Source organism: Magallana gigas, chromosome 3 (genome assembly GCF_963853765.1).
Source record: "Magallana gigas chromosome 3, xbMagGiga1.1, whole genome shotgun sequence".
NCBI classification, from domain to species: domain Eukaryota; kingdom Metazoa; phylum Mollusca; class Bivalvia; order Ostreida; family Ostreidae; genus Magallana; species Magallana gigas.
Window position 1 is genome coordinate 21,219,280 of NC_088855.1, and position 7,716 is coordinate 21,226,995.

A 7,716-nucleotide genomic window follows, 5' to 3' on the forward strand; every position below is an offset into this window, starting at 1 on the left:
AATCCATCAATCATTCAATCAATTAATACCAATCATCATTGTCAATTGATAAAATGAATCATTAAGGTCAGACGACACGTTTCTCAATTTTATATAACTTTTTCCAGGAATTTGTTGATGGTTTACTACTATTTTGACAAGCTTTCTTGCAAAAAATTAGGGTACCTTACCAGACATTTCTGCAAAATACTAGAGTATGCAATATCCTATATAATCTTCTTGAAAATACACTTGAACTGCTGATATCAAAATAAATACATATACAGCACAGCAAAATTCACTACATTTGAACCCTGTCACGGCCGGGGCGCGGCTTTGAACTCACGACCTCTAGAACCTATACGCTTCTGGCAGTGAGCGGCCACGGTCCTAACCACTCGGCCATCTAGACACATGACCACATTCAATTAAATTTTATTCATTTTTAAAATAATTATAAAATTAATATTTTTTATTGGAACTCTTTATTACGAGAAGATACAAAAAAGATTCTCGAGGAACGTGTCGTCTGACCTTAGATAATCAATTGATGAAAAAGTTGATAAATAGCGCTTTCAAATTGCTTAAAACTGGTTAATGGCTAGGTAGGTAGTCTCTGGGAACAGTTGGCCACCTATTTCCAAGTTTTGAGAAGGCCCTGAGAACAGTTGCCTACATCAAAGATCTTAGAAACCCTGCCATGTTGCAAATTCCGACAAACATACAATTTTCCAGAGTTTAAAGTACCGATGTGATTGGTAACCACAATTTGAGCACAGGAAGAAGTGGATGCAATGTGAAAAAAGCCATGACTATAATGTGTATCGCGGTAGATGTTTGTACGCACTGGGCACAAAATGAAGTCCACGGTGGGAATTGTTGTCTTGGTAGTTGGCGATAGTAAATTACATGTTTACACTGTTTCAGTGTGAATTGAACCTCATGATGAGAACAGTAACTGTTATCCTGATACTTGGTAATATCAAATCGAGGGCTGATGCCGCGCACGAGGTGAAGCCAAAGGTGAAACAGTAATCCTGGTAGATGATAATAGCAAGTCCGGCCTCAATTGTTGACTGGAACATAAACCAAAGGAGACCAGCAGTATCTGATATACTTCAATTGATATCCAAGTAACGAACATGATTGAATAATTGATGGCAATGATTAAATTAGTTTATAGACTGCAGGGATGTTTCTTAAAATTGAAGTAGAAGGAAGAAACAAAAAAGTAGAAGGGGGTCTGGAGGTCTAGCGTATAGCTAGATTGTGTTTAAAATGCAAAAATAGCTGGGTAATTACGTCACTTTAGGCGGGGGAATTCCCCGCCTCCCGGGTCTTGGAGACAACCCTGGTCACTCTAATAGATATTCAAACATTAATCTAAATAAATAATTTCAAATAGTAGTCATATGCATGATAACCACGTCTTAAATTTGGCTGCAAGATAAGCAAATTCTATGAACTGACAAGACAATAGTTCAGCAACTTAAACACGGCAGTCGTCCAAAGAGACGCCATCAAGCCACAATTAAAGTAGGGTTAGTGGTTTTGGATGCCGATCCTTATTAGGATCACGGCTAAGGATAATGTTTATGCTGCTTGCATAAATAAATTTATCCTTAGGGATAAATTCCATTTAGTAAAAATTACAAAGCATTAACGTTACTTTGCAATAGCCAAAATCACAACAGAATTATATGTCTTGGGTGTGACCGTTGGGTCAGCGCAGCCTATGTACATGTATATATTATATAAATATATTATTTAACTATTTAAATACATATCAAATTCAAGATATCATCTTTTTTTATTATCTATAATTTTTACGCTACACTATATAAGCAAAACTTCAAGTTTTTTTGTTTTTTGATTTTTTGTTATCTATGATTCATTGAGTACGGTAGAAGTAGTTTAATCTAGGATTGAATGTTGTTGAATAATAAAGATTTTAACGTGATGTTTTTTCGTTTTTTAAAGTGATTGTAGCGTCCGTTCACCTTAGCATATTAGGTTTTATAGTGTTGTCTGGTAGGCTTGACTTGTAGTACTCCCCTCGAAAACCAAGGGTCAGGAATACCCGAAACTTGCGGAAATCACAGGAATCCTCCTAAAATTTATCAAATTTGAATATTCAAATGAGTGCAAGTTACAATTGTTCCGTATCTCTGAAGAAATGTTCTCATTCATTTGCTTTTTCATGATTTTGAAAGGATTTCAGATTTCTGTGATCAATTACATTATGTACAATACAAACATTTTAGTTCTATATATATTTATTCAGAGCCCTTTGTAAATATAAAAGAGGTAAATATAGACTAAAAATGGCTACGACCATCCAACCCTTTTAATTGACTGAAATACATGTGATTGTTTGAGAGGGTTGAGAAATACGAGGTTTGTTCGGAAATTATTGAGACAACCCAAATATTTCCCTTTCTAATTGGGAAATATTGGTGAAAATTGGCATAAACATTGAAGAAACCTAAATAAATCATTCAACAATGTAATAGTAACTAATATTTAGTATTTTTTTTACGACGGTACATAAACAAGTCGGTGGTCGCGGTATCTGGCGCAGGCATACACTCGGAGAATATAAAACTTAAACAATTACTAAGTGTCTGTGGACCAACAATCAATAGTAAAGGAAATCAACTATTTATATTCATTTTGCTATTCATTGTTACTAACTTGTCTGCACGTTTCACTAGAGTTTGAGTTAAAATACGGAGATGGTACATATATATTTACCAAGCAATAGAAATCTGACTACGACGGTTTATTGGTTTATTAAATTTAGACGTCAAGGCGGTGCAGCGAATATGCATAAAATTGGTAGAAACATGGATAAAGACCTTTGCAGGCCATAATTGCTTAAACAAGAACTATACAATATAAAGGAGTCAAGAGCTTCATTTTATCGGATTTTTAAACTTAATCTCTAACATGAATTAAAACAAAGGGACTAAATGTATACTACTTTTTACACAAAACCTGATGTTAACAGTTCTTAAATATGTACAGAATGTCTTTAAGAGGTGTTTCACAGAAAGTTGACATTTGGGTAGAAATCACTTGATTTTTTCACAAAAAATCAAGAATGCAGAAGATTTGTAAATCCCATAAAATTAAAAACTAAAGTTTTCCGTTTATTTGTAAGGCGTCAAAACATAGTAAGAGTAAGTGTCTCAATAATTTCCGGACAACCCTCGTATATATAGACAAACAATGGCATAACAAACTTTGAAAGGGGATTTCTTTCTCTCCAAAAATAAAACAATCTTTCAATTAGTGCATTTAATGTTTCATACGGGTTACAGGATATATAAAAGCTCTTATTACCAGTAGCACATTAAATTGACAATACAAGTAACCGATAAGCTCAGGCAGACTAGCGATTGCAATAAATATCGACAGCTTGCGAGTCCTGATCGTAAAGATATTATACATAATATAGTATCCTTTGTGCATGATAAATGACTGTTTTATTCATTGATTCACCCCCTACCTACTTATTTTCTCTTATAATTTCTATTTTATAGTACGTTAAATAATGTTCCAAAAATTTCGACATGTTAACTGAAATACATGTTTGAATTGTGTTAAGTTGAGAAAATAATATATGTAGAAACAACATACTATAACTAACATTGACACACTTTAAACAAAAAAAGGAATATTATGATAATGATTCAAAAATAGTTTTGCCTTATCACAAAACAAGTTCGTTTTATAATTGATAACTTTAATTGAAGTTTTTACTTGAGGAACGTTTAAAATACAATTTAAACGGTCAGTTTTGAGACAGGAATGTATCTTCTAAACAACAATTTTCTTCGTAAGTAGTGATTCAACCAGTCATGAAACACTGAATAAAAACGAGATGATTTTTCCAGTTTTTAGTTTTCATTCCTTTGTTATCGTTGTACATAATCCTTTTTTGCAATTGCTTTATTTATGGAGAGTAATCGTGTTCAAAAATCCAGACCTGTAAACTTGTTAATCCCAATATGCAATCGTGTAGGTGTGTAAGCCTGAGTATGAATGAGAGTAATTTGATCGTATAACCTATTAAAACTCAGGCAAAAACACTTAGAGTTGACCCCGCAGGCCTTCAATCTAACTTTCCTACAGATGCATAATTGCAGCTGTAAAATGCTGTTTGTTATTTACATGTATCTTGCCACTATAATAAACACTTTTCATCTATAGTCTCTGCATTTATATCTCCGTTTCTGAAATGGCACGGCTGACATGTTACAAATCGACAAATGAAAAGTCTACAAGTTTGTCGACTTTTGACATGACCACATATGGAAACGGTGACGTCACCGATGCAGGAAAAGGCATGCCGTAATCGCCGGAATGGGGACGGAATATAATAAAAAAAAAATAAGTTATGCCTATAAACTAATTATCTCTGGATAACAACTTTTCTTAGGAAGCATGATTTTTCGAAAAAATAAATTATGAGCTTGGTGTACATTTTATCAAGAGAATGTATAAAAGATGTGAGTGAAGGATTCGATCAGCTTCAGATATCTTCTTAGAACTGGGAAAAAATACATAAAATGACTTTGTTTGAATATACATTATATAGATATACAGGCATATTTATAAGAGTACATGCAACAAATTGTTAAAGTATAGAGCTCAACTGAATAAATAAAATATCTCCAAAAGCATTCTTATCGCTACCTCAAAGTTGGGACAAGACCAAGACCCCCCTCCCCCCGGCTATAAATTACACGGGATCGGCCAGCTGGTCAATAAAATTTCCGAGTTGCACAAGTTATCAATACGAAAAACAAACTATATTTAAAGACAATGGTTTTGAGATTTGATTAATGTGAGACATAAGAAGCGACACATTCCAAATATTAAAGGTTAACTGTCGTGAAATTAAAATGTGTATAATTTATTTTTTAAAATGTTTCATTTTGTATTGTCAGCAACATATAGGGAAAAAATATATCATGCAGGTGAAAATTGGCAATTTTTTTTCAAGCAATCATTCCGGGATATGAGTACAACGTCCTCAATGTCGGTTCAATTAATGAAGTTGGTTGGTTTCTGGAGAGTTATTATAATACAGCTTTACAGCCACTTGTGAACATGTACTGTTTACCATAGAGCAGCTACTTACATGTAACTTGTAAAATAATCGACAATACAGTATGTACGTATTTCAAAATATTTTATAACTAAAACTCACTATACCAGTATTTTTTTCTGAAAAGTAATGTCTGAGATACACTCATGCCGAATTTCAAGTTGATGGGTCCTAAAATAGTGTATACATACGTCATTATTCTCTCGAAATCGCCAGTTTATTTTTACTCGGACATTTACCGGTCCAGGGCTCACGATGGGATTTTGCCTATGACAACAGCAGTATTGCAACAAGTCGAGAAACATTCGCACTAATCTTTTTAAATCCTACATCAAACACACGCTACTTACATTTTTGAATTGCGATAAAATTCTTTGAATATTCTCAAACTGAACTTTTATTTGCAGACCGGCCATTAAGATACATGTAGCTAATGTTAAATTTAATTTCATTGGTTAATATTCCCGATGGTCCAAGAAGAATCAGTCTTTCTCGAAGACGTAAAAATGGCTGGCCCTGTTAGAACTCTATGTGGTTGCAGAATCAAAGTTCAGTATGGAGAGTATTTAAGGAGTTTTATCGGAGTTTTTGTACGTAAGAAGCGTGCGTTTGATGTAAGATTTTAACAGATTAGTGCGAATGTTTCTCGACTTGTTGCAATACTGCTGTTAATAGTCGTAGGCATAATCCAATCGTGTGCCCTGGATCGGTAAATGTCAGAGTAAAAATAAACTGGCGATTTCGAGAGAATAATGACGAAGATTTAAGACCCATCAACTTGAAATTCGGCATGAGTGTATCTCAGACATTACTTTTCTGAAAAATACATGCATGTTGCATTTGTTATAAAAAATAATTGATTAATTAGGCTTTTGAAGCGAGCTGGTAGTTTTTTTTTATCTTGGTCAGAGTTCGACCCCTTTCTTTATTTATGGTTACATTGAATGTTAAAACGGGCTTGGTCCCTGTGTTCTTTCCAATGAAAATTGAGCACAATTAAAATATGAGCAGTTGATTGTTATAAAAATATAAATCTAGGAAGTTCATCAAAATTATCAGATTTTGTTTTTCAGAACTGTCACTGACTTCTGATGTTAATGGACGCGGTAACAGGGCTCTCTTAATTGCAAAAAGCATTTACATTTATTCTATACTCGAGAATAGAAATAGCAAAAATAACTTAATAAAAACCCCTGGGTCCACATCGTCCACCGGAGCAAGTTAGCAATAATTTAAAGCAGCTTTTTGTCAAGTTATACAAATTAAATGATTTGAAATAAACTTTGTATTGGCTGTCTGGGCAGATTGTTAGTAGGCCGATTCGCCACGAATTTAGACTATAGAAATGAAAGAAACTTAAAAAAAATACAAAAACATTGCAATCATCTTATTTTTTTTTAAATCCAACCAAGAAGTAAAAATTAATTCGGAATAACCCAATGACTCTAAGTTGTAGTATTTCCATTCAAAGGATGTAAGTATTATTTCTTGGTAAAACAAGTAAGCGCTTTAAGTGTTCGTCGAAATAAATGCACTTGAAGAAAAAACCTGTATAATAAACAATGGGTTTTGAATTAACAAAAGACTCGTCATGGCCCTCTCTCTCTCTCTCTCTCTCTCTCTCTCTCTCTCTCTCTCTCTCTCTCTCTCTCTCTCTCTCTCTCTCAATCTTGAGTTCATCTTAAGTAAACTAAATTTGAATCTATTCTTCAACATTCAGCTTATTGGCTATGGTTTTTTTAACAATTTATATTGTGCCCTCTCACTTACAATTTCATATTTCAAGTTGTTTTCAAGGTTCAACAAAATTGAATTTGAGTATTTTTGTATATCGTAAACATGGTTGGACTATATAAGTAGCTTTAGGTGTCATATTTTTGTACTCAAAACGAGGACAAATACTCAGAAAAAGCAGAATTATGAAAATACCCATAATCTACGACTTTTTAAGAACCTTTGGAATGAAATTTGGGAATATGAAAACTCTTATTACTAGTATTACGTTGCATTTAATATATATGTAGCTGATAACTTCATGCATACCAGCAATTGCAGTGATTAATGGCAGCTTTCGGTCCTGGTCATAATGATTAAAGACATTATACATTACAGTATTTTCCGTACAAGATAATTAATCGATTGTTATAATTGACTGATTGATTCATTCACTTATTACCTAATAGTTTACGATTATAAATTCTATTTTATAACACTTTAATCGCAAAATAAATGTTTCAACATAGATTCTTCTCATATATTAACTTTGACAAAACAAACTAATTGAAATACATGTTTGGATTGAGTGACAGGTTGAGAAATGTACGTAGAAACAACTTACGTTAACAAAAATTAAAATACTTTTAACCAAGAATATAATGATTAAGAATAGTTTTGCCTCATCACGTAGTGCTAACAGAGTACATGTAATATTCGATATTTTAAATTTTTCCACGTTTGTCCTTGAAAGACGTTTACTTTACAATTTAAACGCTAAGTTTTGAAACAGGAAAGTGTTTTCATAACAACAGTTTTCCTCGTAAGTAGCGCTTCGATCAATCACATTGAATGAAAACGAGGTGGTTTTTCCAGGTTTTATTTTCATTCCTTTGTTATCAGTATAT